The sequence below is a fragment of the Balaenoptera ricei genome, chromosome 12 (assembly GCF_028023285.1).
Source record: "Balaenoptera ricei isolate mBalRic1 chromosome 12, mBalRic1.hap2, whole genome shotgun sequence".
Taxonomy (NCBI): Eukaryota; Metazoa; Chordata; class Mammalia; order Artiodactyla; family Balaenopteridae; genus Balaenoptera; species Balaenoptera ricei.
Window position 1 is genome coordinate 48,372,052 of NC_082650.1, and position 17,220 is coordinate 48,389,271.

General features: G+C 39.7%; 1 pseudogene; it reads left to right on the forward strand.

Annotated features, from left to right (window-relative positions):
• The first annotated feature begins 1,559 nt into the window (after positions 1-1,559).
• Positions 1,560-9,733, forward strand: LOC132376317 (nucleophosmin-like; annotated as a pseudogene).
• Positions 9,734-17,220: the final 7,487 nt, after the last annotated feature.

A 17,220-nucleotide genomic window follows, 5' to 3' on the forward strand; every position in this document is an offset into this window, starting at 1 on the left:
TTGTGACCCTAGACAAGCTTTGTAAGAGCTCTAGGCATCATCTCTAACATATGCCTAGTAGATCTATCCTAGGTTGATGGAGAGGATTAACTGAGATGATACACGTGAAACACTTAGTACAATGCTTAGCCCATAGTAAGTGCTCAAACATCTTAGCTGTTGTTATTAAAGATGTTATAAGACAGGTAAAGTGCTTTATAAGCTCTTCAAGGCAGTTAGAGGCATCCTTTCTCTTTGCTACTTAATTAGCAATGATATTCTTCTGTTGGGGATACAAAAATCTGCCATTTAGTGCCTCTGTATCAGGCAAGCACATTTCTGCTGTGGGTGGTACCACTTATTGATGTGGGATATAGATCGAATTAAGCGCAATACATTGGAACTCCAGGAGTCAAATCCTAGAGCTGCAGTGGTCCGGGGGTGGGGGTGGCACCACTGCTAATTGAACATTTCCTCTGGGGCTTTTTGTTTCCCTCTGGCTTCCTGTGAAGCTGCTCACTGGGTTCAAGCAGCCAGGGTTTGCAGTGCAGTTAAATGACGCCCCGGTTGCGCAGTTGCACAAGGCTTTGTTTGGGTATTGCTCAGTCAAAATGATGTAGGAGCTGGGTGGTCGGGGGAGTGCAATCTACTGCAACTGTTCATCATTACCCAGATAAGCTTGAGAAGCCTCCCAATTAACCTTCATGTGTAATAAAGCCAATCAGTACCGAAAACAAGAATTTCTCATTTACTGAAATGATATTTGGCTTGTAATAGCTGTCTGGGAATGTTGAACCAGGTAGAAAACATGGAGAAAATCGCCCTCCTCCCCGCAAATTTAAGCTTGGTGATTATTTAAAAAAAAAAAAAAAAAAAAAAAGACCATGAATTTCATTTGGTAGCCTAAGCTGTTTTTGTCCTGATTTCAAGGTAAGAACAGAAATATATATTATGTCTTCTGCTGTAAAATAATATACTAAAACATACCTGCAACTTAAAACCTGATATAAATGTATGAGGCATATCAATGTTTTCCTAAGTTCCTCTGGCTTAAAAATCTAAATAGCAGAAATTAATTTGGAAACATATTTTCTTTACATATATGTTTCATCTTTTCAGAGAAACAAAACAGAGTAAAGAAAATGCAGCATTTATGTAAATAAGAGAAGGACACATCACTATAAAAATTAATATGGCCAGTCAAACGATACCATTTTTTGAGATCTTGCTGTGTCCACATTACTGTGCTATACTGGAGGGTCAATATAATATTAAGGGTGAGAAGAATAAACCTCATTAATTTTGTGTCTAATAGGCCCTCAAATGTTTATTGAAATGAATTCAATTTAACTTCATTGAATTGATTTATACTGACTTGAATTAGGACAATTATAACACACTGTCACTTAAATCTCTAATCTAGCCAAGGAATTAAATATAAATGCATGAAATTTTAAATAATGCAAATAATGAATAAAAATACATGACTATAATTTTTTTAAATAATGGCTATTCTCCAGAACAGTAGTTGTTTATCTCTGTCCACCTCCTCTCCCACCTAAACATGTGCCACCAACCTCATGGAAAACTCAATGGACGTGGGCACGGACCCTGAAGTCCCAGAATTATCTTTTTGGTTGTCAGCTAAAGGCTGACAAAGATTATCACTTTAAAGTGGATAATGATGAAAATGAGCACCAGTTATCTTTAAGAACAGTCAGTTTAGGGGCTGGTGCAAAGGATGAATTGCATACTGTTGAAGCAGAGGCGGTGAATTATGAAGGCAGTCCAATTAAAGTAACACTGGCAACTTTGAAAATGTCTGTATAGCCAACAGTTTCCCGTGAGAGCTTTGAAATTACACCACCTGTGATCTTACAGTTGAAGTGTGGTTGAGGGCCTGTGCATACTAGTGCACACACCTAGTAGCTGTGGAGGAAGATACAGATTCAGAAGATGAAGAGGAGGAGGATGCGAAACTCTTAAGTATATCTGGAAAACCTTTCTGCCCCTGTAAGTGATAGCAAGTTTCCACAAAAAAAAAGTAAAACTTGCTGCTGATGAAGATGAAGATGATGATGATGTTGATTTTGGTAATGAGGAAGCTAAAGAAAAAAGCTCCAGTAAAGAAATCTATATAAAATACTCCAGCCAAAAATGCACAAAAATCAAACCAGAATGGAAAAAACTTGAGGGGGGAGGAGCAAGATGGCGGAAGAGTAAGACGCGGAGATCACCTTGCTTCCCACAGATACAGTAGAAATACATCTACACGTGGAACTGCTCCTACAGAACACCCACTGAACGCTGGCAGAAGACGTCAGACCTCCCAAAAGGCAAGAAACTCCCCACGTACTTGGGTAGGGCAAAGGAAAAAGAAATAACAGAGACAAAAGAATAGGGACGGGACCTGCACCAGTGGGAGGGAGCTGTGAAGGAGGAAAGGTTTCCGCACACTAGGAAGCCCCTTCGTGGGCAGAGACTGCGGGTGGCAGAGGGGGGAAGCTTCGGAGCCACGGAGGAGAGCGCTGCCACAGGGGTGCGGAGGGCAAAGCAGAGAGATTCCCGCACGGAGGATCGGTGCTGAGTAGCACTCACCAGCCCAAGAGGCTTGTCTACTCAGCCGCCGGGGCAGGCGGGGGCTGGGAGCTGAGGCTCGGGATTCTGTGCTAGCCGGGAAGGAGTCCGGGAAAAAGTCTGCAGCTGCCGAAGAGGCAAGAGACTCTTTCTTGCCTCTTTGTTTCCTGGTGTGCAAGGAGAGGGGATTCAGAGCGCCGCCTAAACGAGCTCCAGAGACGGGCGCGAGCCGCGGCTATCAGCGCGGACCCCAGAGACGGGCCTGAGACGCTAAGGCTGCTGCTGCCGCCACCAAGAAGCCTGTGTGCGAGCACAGGTCACTCTCCACACCGCCCCTCCCGGGAGCCTGTGCAGCCCGCCACTGCCAGGGTCCCGTGATCCAGGGACAACTTCGCAGGGAGAACGCACGGCGCGCCTCAGGCTGCTGCAACATCACGCCGGCCTCTGCCGCCACGGGCTCGTCCTGCATCCGTGCCCCTCCCTCCCCCCGTCCTGAGTGAGCCAGAGCCCCCGAAGCAGCTGCTTCTTTAACCCCGTCCTGTCTGGGCGGGGAACAGACGCCCTCAGGCGACCTACATGCAGAGGCGGGTCCAAATCCAAAGCTGAACCCCAGGAGCTGTACGAACAAAGAAGAGAAAGGGAAATCTCTCCCAGCAGCCTCAGAAGCAGCGGATTAAAGCTCCACAAACAACTTGATGTGCCTGCATCTGTTGAATACCTGAATAGACAACGAATCATCCCAAATTCAAGAGGTGGACTTTGGGAGCAGGATATATTAATTTTTCCCCTTTTCCTTTTTTTGTGAGTGTATATGTGTATGCTTCTGGGTGAGATTTTGTCTGTATAGCTTTGCTTTCACCATTAGTCCTAGGGTTAGGTCCGTCCGTGTTTTGTTGTTGTTGTTGTTGTTGTTGTTGTTGTTGTTTTTACTTAAATTTTTTTTCCTAATAAATGTTTTCTTAATAATTTTTTCCTTATTTTATATTTTTAGAAATTAAAAAAAATTTTAATAAGTTTTTTCATATTTTTTATTTTAAAAAAATTTTAAAAAAATTTTTTCTTAATAAATTCTTTTCTTAATAATTTTTTTCTTATTTTTTACTATAAAAAATAATAAATCTATTTTTAAAAATTAAAAAGAAATTTTTTTTCTGGATACATTTATTCTTAATAATTTTTTTTCTTATTTTTTATTATAATAGCTTTATTTTATTTTATTTTATCCTCTTTCTTTCTTTCCTTCTATTTTTTTCTCCCTTTTATTCTGAGCCGTGTGGATGGAAGGTTCTTGGTGCTCCAGCCAGGCATCAGGGCTGTGCCTCTGAGGTGGGAGAGCCAACTTCAGGACACTGGTCCACAAGAGACCTCCCAGCTCCACATAACACCAAACGGCGAAAATCTCTCAGAGATCTCCATCTCAACATCAAGACCCAGCTTCACTCAACGACCAGCAAGCTACAGTGCTGGACACCCTATGCCAAACAACTAGCAAGACAGGAACACAGCCCCATCCATTAGCAGAGAGGCTGCCTAAAATCATAATAAGGCCACAGACACCCCAAAACACACCACCAGATGTGGATGTGCCCACCAGAAAGACAAGATCCAACCTCATCCACCAGAACACAGGCACTAGTCCCCTCCACCAGGAAGCCTACACAACCCACTGAACCAACCTTAGCCACTGGGGACAGATACCAAAAACAACAGGAACTACGAACCTGCAGCCTGTGAAAAGGAGACCCCAAACACAGTAAGATAAGCAAAATGAGAAGACAAAAAAACACACAGCAGGTGAAGGAGCAGGGTCAAAACACACCAGACCTAACAAATGAAGAGGAAATAGGCGGTCTACCTGAAAAAGAATTCAGAATAATGATAGTAAAGATGATCCAAAATCTCGGAAATACAATAGACAAAATGCAAGAAACATTTAACAAGGATGTAGAAGAACTAAAGAGGAACCAAGCAACGATGAAAAACACAATAAATGAAATTAAAAATACTCTAGACGGGATCAATAGCAGAATAACTGAGGCAGAAGAACGGATAAGTGACCTGGAAGACAGAATGGTGGAATTCACTGCTGTGGAACAGAATAAAGAAAAAAAAATGAAAAGAACTGAGGACAGTCTCAGAGACCTCTGGGACAACATTAAACACACCAAGATTCGAATTATAGAGGTCCCAGAAGAAGAAGAGAAAAAGAAAGGGACTGAGAAAATATTTGAAGAGATTATAGTTGAAAACTTCCCTAATATGGGAAAGGAAATAGTTAATCAAGTCCTGGAAGCACAGAGAGTCCCATACAGGATAAATCCAAGGAGAAACATGCCAAGACACATATTAATCAAACTATCAAAAATTAAATATAAAGAAAACATATTAAAAGCAGCAAGGGAAAAACAACAAATAACACACAAGGGAATCCCCATAAGGTTAACATCTGATCTTTCAGCAGAAACTCTGCAAGCCAGAAGGGAGTGGCAGGATATACTTAAAGTAATGAAGGAGAAAAACCTACAACCAAGGTTACTCTACCCAGCAAGGATCTCATTCAGATTTGATGGAGAAATTAAAACCTTTACAGACAAGCAAAAGCTGAGAGAGTTCAGCACCATCAAACCAGCTTTACAACAAATGCTAAAAGAACTTCTCTAGGCAAGAAACACAAGAGAAGGAAAACACCTACAATAACAAACACAAAATATTTAAGAAAATGGAAATAGGAACATACATATCAATAATTACCTTAAATGTAAATGGATTAAATGCTCCCACCAAAAGACACAGACTGGCTGAATGGATACAAAAGCAAGACACATATGTATGCTGTCTACAAGAGACCCACTTCAGACCTAGAGACACATACAGACTGAAAGTGAGGGGATGGAAAAAGATATTCCATGCAAATGGAAATCAAAAGAAAGCTGGAGTGGCAATTCTCATATCAGACAAAATAGACTTTAAAATAAAGACTATTAGAAGAGACAAAGAAGGACACTATATAATGATCAAGGGATCGATCCAAGAGGAAGGTATAACAATTGTACATATTTATGCACCCAACATAGGAGCACCTCAATACATAAGGCAAATACTAACAGCCATAAAAGGGGAAATCAACAGTAACACAATCATAGTAGGGGACTTTAACACCCCACTTTCACCAAGGACAGATCATCCAAAATGAAAATAAATAAGAAAATACAAGCTTTAAATAATACATTAAACAAGACGGACTTAATTGATATTTATAGGACATTCCACCCAAAAACAACAGAATATACATTTATCTCAAGTGCTCATGGAACATTCTCCAGGATAGATCATATCTTGGGTCACAAATCAAGCCTTGGTAAATTTAAGAAAATGGAAATCGTATCAAGTATCTTTTCCAACCACAACGCTATGAGACTAGATATCAATTACAGGAAAAGATCTGTAAAAGATACAAACACATGGAGGCTACACAATACACTACTTAATAACGAAGTGATCACTGAAGAAATCAAAGGGGAAATAAAAAAATACCTAGAAACAAATGACAATGGAGACACGACGACCCAAAACCTATGGGATGCAGCAAAAGCAGTGCTAAGAGGGAAGTTTATAGCAATACAAGCCTACCTCAAGAAACAGGAAATATCTCGAATAAACAACCTAACCTTGCACCTAAAGCAATTAGAGAAAGAAGAGCAAAAAAACCCAAAAGCTAGCAGAAGGAAAGAAATCATAAAGATCAGATCAGAAATAAATGAAAAAGAAATGAAGGAAACGATAGCAAAAATCAATGAAACTAAAAGCTGGTTCTTCGAGAAGATAAACAAAATTGATAAACCATTAGCCAGACTCATCAAGAGAAAAAGGGAGAAGACTCAAATCAATAGAATTAGAAATGAAAAAGGAGAAGTAACAACTGACACTGCAGAAATACAAACAATCATGAGAGATTACTACAAGCAACTCTATGCCAATAAAATGGACAACCTGGAAGAAATGGACAGATTCTTAGAAATGCACAACTTACTGAGACTGAACGAGGAAGAAATAGAAAATATGAACAGACTAATCACAAGCACTGAAATTGAAACTGTGATTAAAAATCTTCCAACAAACAAAAGCCCAGGACCAGATGGCTTCACAGGTGAATTCTATCAAACATTTAGAGAAGAGCTAACACCTATCCTTCTCAAACTCTTCCAAAATATTGCAGAGGGAGGAACACTCCCCAACTCATTCTACGAGGCCACCATCACCCTGATACCAAAACCAGACAGAGATGTCACAAAGAAAGAAAACTACAGGCCAATATCACTGATAAACATAGATGCAAAAATCCTCAACAAAATACTAGCAAACAGAATCCAACAGCACATTAAAAGGATTATACACCATGATCAAGTGGGGTTTATTCCAGGAATGCAAGGATTCTTCAATATACGCAAATCAATCAACGTGATACATCATATTAACAAATTGAAGGAGAAAAACCATATGATCATCTCAATAGATGCAGAGAAAGCTTTCGACAAAATTCAACACCCATTTATGATAAAAGCCCTGCAGAAAATAGGCATAGAGGGAACTTTCCTCAACATAATAAAGGCCATATATGACAAACCCACAGCCAACACTGTCCTCAATGGTGAAAAACTGAAACCATTTCCACTAAGATCAGGAACAAGACAAGGTTGCCCACTCTCACCACTATTATTCAACATAGTTTTGGAAGTGTTAGCCACAGCAATCAGAGAAGAAAAAGAAATAAAAGGAATCCAAATAGGAAAAGAAGAAGTAAAGTTGTCACTGTTTGCAGATGACATACTATACATAGAGAATCCTAAAACTGCCACCAGAAAACTACTAGAGCTAATCAATGAATTTGGTAAAGTAGCAGGATACAAAATTAATGCACAGAAATCTCTTGCATTCCTATATACTAATGATGAAAAATCTGAAAGTGAAATTAAGAAAACACTCCCGTTTACCATTGCAACAAAAAGAATAAAACATCTAGGAATAAACCTACCTAAGGAGACAAAAGACCTGTATGCAGAAAATTACAGGACACTGATGAAAGAAATTAAAGATGATACAAATAGATGGAGAGATATACCATGTTCTTGGATTGGAAGAATCAACATTGTGAAAATGACTCTACTACCCAAAGCAATCTACAGATTCAATGCAATCCCTATCAAACTACCACTGGCATTTTTCACAGAACGAGAACAGAAAATTTCACAATTTGTATGGAGACACAAAAGATCCCGAATAGCCAAAGCAATCTTGAGAACAAAAAATGGAGCTGGAGGAATCAGGCTCCCTGACTTCAGACTATATTACAAAGCGACAGTAATCAAGACAGTTTGGTACTGGCACAAAAACAGAAATATAGATCAATGGAACAGGATAGAAAGCCCAGAGATAAACCCACGCACATATGGTCACCTTATCTTTGATAAAGGAGGCAAGCATATACAGTGGAGAAAAGACAGCCTCTTCAATAAGTGGTGCTGGGAAAATTGGACAGGTACATGTAAAAGTATGAAATTAGAACACTCCCTGACACCATACACAAAAATAAACTCAAAATGGATTAAAGACCTAAGTGTAAAGCCAGACACTATCAAACTCTTAGAGGAAAACATAGGCAGAACACTGTATGACATAAATCACAGCAAGATCCTTTTTGACCCACCTCCTAGAGAAATGGAAATAAGAACACAAATAAACAAATGGGACCTAATGAAACTTAAAAGCTTTTGCACAGCCAAGGAAACCATAAACAAGACCAAAAGACAACCCTCAGAATGGGAGAAAATATTTGCAAATGAAGCAACTGACAAAGGATTAATCTCCAAGATTTACAAGCAGCTCATGCAGCTCGATAACAAAAAAACAAACAACCCAATCCAAAAATGGGCAGAAGACCTAAATAGACATTTCTCCAAAGAAGATATACAGATTGCCAACAGACACATGAAAGAATGCTCAACATCATTAATCATTAGAGAAATGCAAATCAAAACTACAATGAGGTATCATCTCACACCCGTCAGAATGGCCATCATCAAAAAATCTACAAACAATAAATGCTGGAGAGGGTGTGGAGAAAAGGGAACACTCTTGCACTGTTGGTGGGAATGTAAATTGATACAGCCACTATGGAGAACAGTATGGAGGTTCCTTAAAAAACTAAAAATAGAACTACCATACGACCCAGCAATCCCACTACTGGGCATATACCCTGAGAAAACCATAATTCAAAAAGAGTCATGTACCAAAATGTTCATTGCAGCTCTATTTACAATAGCCAGGACATGGAAGCAACCTAAGTGTCCATCATCGGATGAATGGATAAAGAAGATGTGGCACATATATACAATAGAATATTACTCAGCCATAAAAAGAAATGAAATGGAGGTATTTGTAATGAGGTGGATGGAGTTAGAGTCTGTCATACAGAGTGAAGTAAGTCAGAAAGAGAAAAACAAATACAGTATGCTAACACATATATATGGAATCTAAAAAAAAAAAAAAAAAAAGGTCATGAAGAACCTAGTGGCAAGATGGGAATAAAGACACAGACCTACTAAAGAATGGACTTGAGGATAGGGGGAGGGGGAGGGGCGAGATGTGACAGGGTGAGAGAGTGTCATGGACATATATACACTACCAAATGTAAAATAGATAGCTAGTGGGAAGCAGCCACATAGTACAGGGAGATCAGCTCGGTGCTTTGTGACCGCCTGGGGGGGTGGGATGGGGAGGGTGGGAGGGAGGGAGATGCGGGAGGGAGGAGATATGGGAACGTGTGTATATGTGTAGCTGATTCACTTTGTTATAAAGCAGAAACCAACACACCATTGTGAAGCAATTATACTTCAATAAAGATGTTTAAAAAAAAAAAGAAACAAAAAACTTGAAACCTTCGACACCGAGATCAAAGGTCAAGAATCCTTAAAAAAAAATAGGAAAGAACTCCTAAAACACCAAAAGAACCTAGTTCTATAGAAGACATTAAAGCAAAAATGCAAACAAGCATAGAAGAAGATTGTTCTCTTCCCAAAGTGGAAGCCAAGTTCATCAATTATGTGAAGAATTCTTCCCAGATGACTGACCAGGAGTCTATTCAAGATCTCTGCAGTGGAAGTGGAGGAAGTCTCTTTAAGAAATAGTTTACAAAAAAAAAAAAAGAAATAGTTTAAATGGTTTGTTATAATTTTCCGTCTTTTTCATTTCTGTAACAGTTGACATCTGGCAGCCCTTTTTATAATGCAGAATGAGAACTTTCCCTACCATTTCTGATAAATATTGTCCAGGTTCCATTGCCAAGAATGTGTTGTCCAAAATGCTTGTTTAGTTTTTAAAGATGAAACGCCACCCTTTGCTTGGTTTTAAGTATGTATGGAATGTTATCATAGGGCATAGTAATAGTGGTGGTCAGACAAATGGAAATGGTGGGGAGACAAAAATATACATGTGAAATAAATTCAATATGTTAATAAAGTAAAAAAATATATAAGTATAATTAATAAATTACGGTAGACACACAGGAAGCTGCAAAAATGATACACAGAATCCCATGAATCCTTTACCCAGCTTCCATGGTGCCATTTTATATGACTGTAGTATAATATCAAAATCAGGGAACTGACATTGGTACCATACTGATAACTAGACTACAGACTTTATTTGGTTTTCCCCAGTTTTTGCCTGCCACTCAACTGTATGTGTACATGTGTGTGGGCTTATAATAGCATGTAGTTCTATGAGATTTAATCCCCTGTATAGATTTGTGTAACCACCACCACAATCAGGACACAGAACTATTCCCTCACTCCAAAGGGACTCCTTCAGTTTACCACTTTGTAATCTCACCCACCCCCAATCACAATCACTAATCTGTTCTCCATTTCTATTGCTTTGCCATTCTAAGAATGTTATGTAAGTAGAATCATATAGTATGTAACCTTTTGAGATTGGCTTTTTTCACTAAGCATAATGCCCCTGAGGTCCATCTAAGTTGTTCCATTTGTCAATAGTTTGTTCTTTTTTTATGGCTGAGTGGTATTCCATGATATGGACATATCTGTGTCTGTTTAACTATTCACCCATTAAAGGACATTTAGGTTGTTCCCAATTTAGGGCTATTACAATTAAAACTGCTATGAACATTCATGTATACATGTTTTTGTCCATCTAAGTTTCCATTTCTCTGGGATGAATGCCCAGGAGTACAAATATTGGGTTGTATGGTAGTTGCGTTGTTAGCTTTGAAGAAACTGCCACACATTCCCCCCAGCAGGTATATGAGAGATCCGGCTGCTTCACATGCTCTCCAGTATTTAGTTTCCTACTATTTTTCATTTTACCCATTCTGGAAGGTGTGTAGTAATATCTCATTATGGTTTTAAATTTACTTTTCCTCAACACACAACTACAATTTGAGATGTCACATGAGAGTTAATTGATTGCCAAATTGTATGGACAATTTTTCTCTTCTATTTTGGTGGTTTTCAGTATTGACTTTATGTTAGAATCACCTGGGGAGATTTAAAACCAACTCCAAGCCCAAGCTATACCTCAGACCGATTTGAATCTCTCAGGGTAGACCCAGGCATCATTACTTATTTGTTAAAATTACCCCGATAATTATAATATGCAACCAAGGTTGAGAACCAATGTGGAATCTAATTTCTCCACAGACACCAGAAGTCTAATCATAAAGCTCTTTGCTGACTCCCCCATAAGCTGTACTGAAGATAAAACCCAAGCTCATTGACTGGCTCCTCCAAATCTTGCTCCCCGCCTTACCTCCAGCCCCAATAACCTCCATTTTCTGTCTACATTTTGTGCTCTGGTAGTAACAAATTATTTGTAGCTTGCCACAGATATCACTGTGTTTCATGCAAAATTCCTGCAGTTAGAACCTGAGAATGTACATTTTTATCAAGCATTCTAAGTGATCCTGATGCACAATAATATTTGAAAGACTGTATTTCCACTAATCGCAAAGTGATTTACTTATTTTTTATTACTCTATTCTTCATTTATTCATTCATCCAAAAAATATTAATTGAGGACCTAATATGTAGAAGGCACTGGAGAGAATAACTTATGGTACAGTGATGGAAAGTCCTGGCAGACAAGTAAAAAATGCGACAAGTACCAGGGTGGGTAAGCACAGGGGTTTAGGGAGCTCACAGCAGTGGCACCCCACGCAGTTATAGTAGATGTAGCTTGAAACTTGAAGGATGAGTAGGAATTAGCCAGGCAAAGAGAGGCAAAGGAGAGGATACAGTTTTTCTGAAAGAGAAAACAATATGTTTAAAGGCTAACAATAGAATAACATGGCTTGTTCAGACAATTTTAAGATCTTTGGTATGGCTGGAGCAGGAAGGAAAAGGAATAAACATAGACGTCTAATATTCAAATATTTTAATCATATTACTTTAATGTCTCTAATAAAGTGATATCAATAAATAAGAATCAGTGGCTATGAATGGGTGAAGTCATTTTTCTTAAGCAAAGAGTAATTGCCAGTTGCAACTTGAAGGGCTTTTGAAGATTCAATGGGAAATAGCCTTCACCTCATTAAACTCTATTAACAGCATTTTTTTAAGCTTCTGACCCTGCCCAAGAGTAGTTGACCTCAACTTCAGGGTCAAGAGATTTGCTTCGAGCACTTATTTCAGACCCTAAATGTTATGGGAACTAAGTACTCTCTCTTAATCCAAGTGTTCATCTCTGATGGAGGATATTGCTCTGCTCTCTAAAGGACACTAACACTTCACTATTCAAATACATGTCAGCTGTGTTGCTGAGCATCTACAGCAGTTGTCATTCTGCTGCCTGAGTCGGTGACTCAGAGAAGCTGCCCTCCCAGCAGGGTCTGTGTTTGGAGAGGGTGGTGGGGATTAAAACATAAGATCCCAATTGAAGCACTTTAAATTGCTAAAATTGCTACGGTAGTCCATTGGAACCAAAAGGTGATGAATTCTTCAACTGAACTGTTGAAAAAGTTATCAAGGAAACTGAAAAGGAAAAGAAAAGTAAAATTTCATTTCAAAGATTAGCTTAAAAAAAAAAGCAAGTTTCATCTCACTGGGGAGCTTTGCTGTTCCAGAATGATTTTAAGTTCACTTAGGGATATTTTAGTTTTATTCATGTTTTGGCAAAATTTATGAGCTGCAGATCATTTCCTTAAAAAAGACATTCACACTGTCACTGCCGACACTGGAGTAAATTTCACTTTATCAAGCAAAATTGTTCACTCTCACAATTTAAAAAAAAAGTATCCCAGATGCTATGGAGGGAGTGTTCTCCTTCCTCTGGACCTCTGAGAAAAATAAAACCACGGTGTCAACTAGTGGGAGCAATTCTACATCAGAAGACTCCGACCTGGATGTCACCACTGACCAGCTATGAATTAGGACTAGCCACTGCCATCACAACAAACTTTTCATTAAGAACCTAGTCTGCCACGTAGACAGACTAGCTATGGGGCAGATCTTCTGATAAATTTGAGGCTATTTCAAGAGCCCACAGAGTGGAACATCTGAAATCAGGGCTATCTTAGAAAATCTAGGGCATGTCAGCACTGTGCCTACCCTCAAATGACTTACCATATAAACCCTGTTGACATGGATGAAGACCAAACCAAAGAAATAAGAACATGTAATAAGCATGGTTAAGAATTTATTCTCAACCAATTATCTTTTTTTTCATTGTCAGCAGTTTGCAAATCCTTTGAAGGCTCAAAACTCTGTAATGGAAGGGGACATCATAAAGGCCCCACTGGCCAGCTTCTCAAGCTACTCATCTTTGCCACTTTATGTAACAAAACTAAAAACAACACCCTCTCTTAACCAGAACTGAGGCTAGGGAGGGGTATGTGTGTGGGTGTGTGTGTGCTGGGAGAGGCCAGAGCTTGAATACAACACTAAAGAGACTTACCATGTCCTTCCATTTGTGACTGCTCTCTTCAGAAAGTAACTCTGAGAGAGGCCAGCCCTTAGAAGATCAGCAGCCCTGGTACTTCCCTGAGGACAGCCCGAGAGTAGAAGGGTCTTTCTCTCCTGCCTTGAGTACATGTTTACCCAACTTTGGCTCTTTGGTTAAAGGAGCATTCAATATGAAAATAAATAAAAATGTCCTTCAAACCACTGCCAACGTTGAGGCAACTGGTCTTTCCCAAACTCCTACATTATGTGCTTCTTTCCCACTCATCTCAAAAATTAAATAGGACAGGCAGAGGAGCAGCAAATTTCAGACTAACTTTTTCCTCCCTTCCTCCCCTCCCCCCACTCCAGTCCTTGAGTCTTTGTCCTCTGCCCTAAAAGTGTCTTATTTTTTTCCCCTCTTGTCATCTGGCAGCCAAGAATATGGAACGCAGCTTGAAGAAATAACATCATATTATGGAAACACCCTCTTATTAAGACAGCTGACAACATATGTTAGTGCATGTACTCATTCTTTAGATTGCTATGCCATTTTAGGGCAGAGAGAGGGTTTAGATGCTGTCTTCACGCTATTTTTCAAATTTCATGTGCTGTGGAAAAAAGGCAAACCTTGCCATTTTTCATTTTGCAAGGTTATGAGGATTAGGGAGTATTTTCTTTTTTCATTGCATGATTTAACATGACTTTGAAAATTGCACATTAACTCCCAACAAGATTTTGATATTGTAAAGCCTGAACAATGTTTAAAAAGCAAAAGCAAAATATAGCTAATTAACAAGGAAACAAAGATTCCTTTCAAGGAATGACATGGTACATTTCCAGGGTCTGGCCCAGCAAAGATGGCAACGGTGATCCTCACAAACATGGCAAGTTCAGGCCTTTAGGCACCATTGCCCTTCTGCAAGTGTGAGCTTTCTTTCAAGCTCACATATGAAACCCTGGCATGCTTATAAGCTGGCTGTTCCTTTCTTGCCCCTCCCTCTCTGTCTCTTTTATAACCCTAACTCTTCTCTTCTGTAAGAACTAGTTGCAGGATGGTAAATGGAAATGATTTCATTTGGGTGGAGAAAGGAAAAGATATAGATTTAGTCCCAAATCTTGTAAGTTAAATGTGCTGTGCAAGAAAAACAGCTGCCGATCCACCAGCTGAGTCTCCTTAAGTGGCAGGGCCTGGCTGTAGCAGAGTCTCCAAGGGCGGGAGCGGCGCAGGTGGAGACAGGGAAGAGACAGAACCAAGACTTAAATCTTGGTTCCATGTTCATAATTCTCTCTATCCTGTCGTCCTTTCCCTCTTTATTTTAGTAGGAACAGTCCTCTCCAGAGATCTAGAGTGCTATGCTGGCGGCCATAACTTCTCTCTCACACACTGCAGGGAAAGGTGAAAGGACAATTAATCTTCTCTACCCTGGATTGTGCAAAATGTCTATTTCTTAGATCATTGCATAATGTGCTCATGCTGAAAACTAATCTAGAAATAGATTCAGAAAGTAAGATGCTATTAAAAACCTGGATTTAAGATTCTATCCCAAACCAGAAAAGCACAGTTAATCCTCAGGGGGAAAAATATTGCAAGGCATGTGCTAATTACACTTATTCTCGCTCATCCTGTCATGCTGTATCTCCAGTGTGCTTCAGCGAGGAGGGGATGCAGAATTCATTAAAATGGCCTGGGTTTTCGGGTGACAATCACACCCAGAATGGATGTTGGTAGGCTTCCTACATGCAGTAGAGGAAATTGGCTCATCAATCCAGCCTCCGGGGGGCTCAGATTTGGGAATGGCTGTGAATTTACTCCTTTGAATATCAATTTTATTTGTGTGTCTATTAATCCTTCTTGGATGGAAATCTTTGAACATTTGCATTTATCTCTGTCCTCATAAAGAGAGGATATTTAAATTATTTTAATTGTTTGGTGAGTGGGGTCTTTTTTATTAAAGTCCACCATCTGACCCACCTCTTTTCCTTTGTCAGCTCACTTCCTTTCTAACTCTTTCACAAGGGGAAGGCCTTGTTAAACTGATCCAGCAAATTTTAAGACATTGCCTGGGTGACAATTCACTAGGAAGCAGGGTCAATGTTCGTCAACAGGTTCCAGCTCACTTCACTTCTTATGGTCCTTCTAGGGACCTGCCCAGATGTATTTGTTCTCTTTAACATCCTTTGTCCATGCACCTATTAAGAGGGTGCCTTAAAATCTACTGGCTGGGCACTGCAAATACTACCCTATTAGGTTTTATCACTAAACCTTCATGGTAACCCATGAGGTATGTACTAATATTATTTCCATTTTACAGATGGGAAGAATGAGTCTCAAAGAATGTCAGTAACATGTACAAGATAACTAGAGAGACAGCATCTAAAAGAAGGCAGTCTATCTTCAGCCCTTGCTCTTGACCTCTGAACTGTGCAGCATTTCATCTCAGCCCTGACTGCTGGACCTGCCACATGAGCCCTGATATCCTGCCAAGGGTACTCATGCCCAGTGCTCCCAAAGTGGGAAGTGGTGGTGGGGGGGGGGGGGTCCTTCTACAGGCCATGCACAGCTGTATTCTAAACAGAGGCAGGAAGAAAGCCACAATCATCACTCAGTTCAACACCCAGTCACGTGCGTGCCAAAGCAGCCACGCTTGGATCCTTGTTTTTTAAACTTCATGAAAACCATCCTTCAATTCTGCCATAACCATTATTTCTAAGGGCAAGGCACATATCTGTAGACCACAATTTTATCCCCCAGTCTCCCATCAGCAGGCATTTGGACTGTTTTTATGTTTTCCTTGTTGTGAGCAGCCCTGCTGTGAACATTTTCGAGCTCATGTCCTGTTGCACATGTGTGCGAGTTTCTCCTGGGAATTCAGGGAGATGCAGAATAGCTGGGTCACAGGTATGAGGATGTTCGACTTTACAGTCCAGTGTCAAACATTCCCTGGGAAGTGTGACTCCTAGTTTAGATTCAAACGGGGACCCCATTCCACAAGAAAGTAGCTCCTCCAGAGATATGAATCAGGAACCCTGTTGACTCTAGATTGTGGAGAAAGCGTAGCGACAAGCCCTAGGCCACAGATAGCTAAGGGCTTTAATAATTCTGATGTAGACGTGCTCTGAGTTAACATTAGACCCATGTTGGGAAGATCTGTGTTTTGCGATGTATTTTTACGATCCAGTTAGCTGTTTAGTAAACTATGCGTAGTTATTTCCATAGTGTGTGGGCTCAGTCATTCTCAATAAATTCTTTTATTGGTTTGTAAATATTCAAATTAAGGAGCTTCTCCAAGTATAACAGGCTACTCCCTGAACTGGGGGAGTGATGTGAGAGCACTAACAAATATAGCAAGATTCTGGTATCTGAAGGGAGCAATCAGATAAATCAGATACTGTTTGTAGATACTGCCTTACTGGCTTATGTGAGTATGCTACATAAAACCACCATTGTAGAGATGCTTCTCCATGCCAGTTAAATGGAACTGTTTTCATTTTCAAGAAAGAATCCAAATTCTGTATATTTTCTCTGATTTTAATTTTTTTAAGTTTTCTCTCTTCTCCCTCCTGCCAAATTATTAGACATCATTTCACTTTCTCTTATAATTGTGCCTGTTTTCCCCCTTATGAAATAGTCTTATAATCCACTGTGGGCTTAGAAACCACTAGCCAAACTTGTTATCATTGTGGGTAACATAAGAGTAAACTGGGTCCAAGA